This window comes from Penaeus vannamei, unplaced genomic scaffold (genome assembly GCF_042767895.1).
Source record: "Penaeus vannamei isolate JL-2024 unplaced genomic scaffold, ASM4276789v1 unanchor788, whole genome shotgun sequence".
Lineage (NCBI taxonomy): Eukaryota > Metazoa > Arthropoda > Malacostraca > Decapoda > Penaeidae > Penaeus > Penaeus vannamei.
Genome location: NW_027213792.1, coordinates 28,616 through 30,000, shown reverse-complemented (window position 1 = coordinate 30,000; position 1,385 = coordinate 28,616).

The following is a 1,385-nucleotide window of genomic DNA, read 5'->3' as shown; positions in this document are numbered from 1 at the left end:
CTCTTCTCTTTCTTGTTTTTTTTTCTCGTCTTGTTTTCGCTTATCTCTTATCTCCTGATTTTCTGCTTCCCCTTTCACCCCTATTTTTTTCCTCTCTGTCTCTCAATCCTCTTCCATTAGCCTCTCTTCCTCTCCCCCTCTCTGCTCTTCTCTTCTTTCCCACTTCACTCTTCCTCTTCCTCCTCTCCTCTCCTTTCCCCTTTCTTCTCTCCTCGCCTTTACTCTCCCTTCCCCCTCTACCTGTTCTCCCCCATTCCTCCTCCTCCTCTTTTCTTCTCACTTCCCCCCTCCTGCATCCCTATCGCCCCTCCTCCATTCCCCTCATTCTCTCCTGTCCCTCTACCCCTTCGTCCCCCTTCCACTTTCGTCCTCTCCCTTCTCTCCTGCCTCATGCCCCTTTCTCCTCCTGCTCCCTCTACCCCTTTCGCCCCTTCTCCTTCGCTCCCTCTTCCTCCTTCCACTCTCTTCCTCTCCCTTCTCTTCTGTCCCATACCCCATCCTCCATCCTCCTCCTCCAATTTTCTTCCTTCCCCCTTTCTTTACTTCTCCTTCGCTCCCTCCCTCTCCCAACTTCTTACTCTCCCTCCCTCTTCCACCTCCCCCCCCCTCCACCTTCTTTCCCTCCGCTCGCCTTCCAGTCCTCTTCACTCTCTCCCCAACCTTCCCCTTCCTCCCTCTTCCCTTCCCCCTCTCCCTCCTTCTCTCCCTCCCTCTTCACAACCTCCTTCCTTCCTCCTCCTTCCCTCCCTCCCTCTCTCTTTACCTCCCACTCTCCTCCTTCTCTCCCTCCATCCCACATCCAGTCTCTCTCTTTTCCACGCCTTCTTTCCATCAAAATTTCTCCCTTCTCCTTCTCTCCTCCTTGCTCTCCCTCCTTCTTCCACCTGCCCTTTTCAAGCTCCTCTTCCACTTCCCCCTTCCTCCTCCTTCTCTTCCCTCCACCCCACGCAGTCCTCTCTCTTTCTCCACCTTCATTCCTCCACATTCTCTCCCTCCCTCTTCCACTTCCTCCCTCTCCCCATTCTCTCCACCTCTACCCACCATCCCCGTTCTCCCACCTCTCAACCCTCCTCTTTTCCACCTCCTCTCCTCCAAATTCTCTCCACCCTACTTCCCCCTTCCCTTCCCTTCTCCCTCCCCTTCCCCCTTCCCCCACTCCCCCTCCACTCCCCGGCGCCCCACCCCCCAGCAGGCGCCTCTGACACCCTGCCACCCCTCCTCCTCCTCTCCGATCTGACAACCGCCACCTCCTCCTCCTCCTCCATCTGACACCTGCTACCCCCTCCTCCTCCCTCCATCTGGCAACACCGCCACCCCCTCCTCCTCCATCTGACACCGCCACACCTCACTCCATCCTCCATCCCTGACACCGCCCCTCGTCCTCC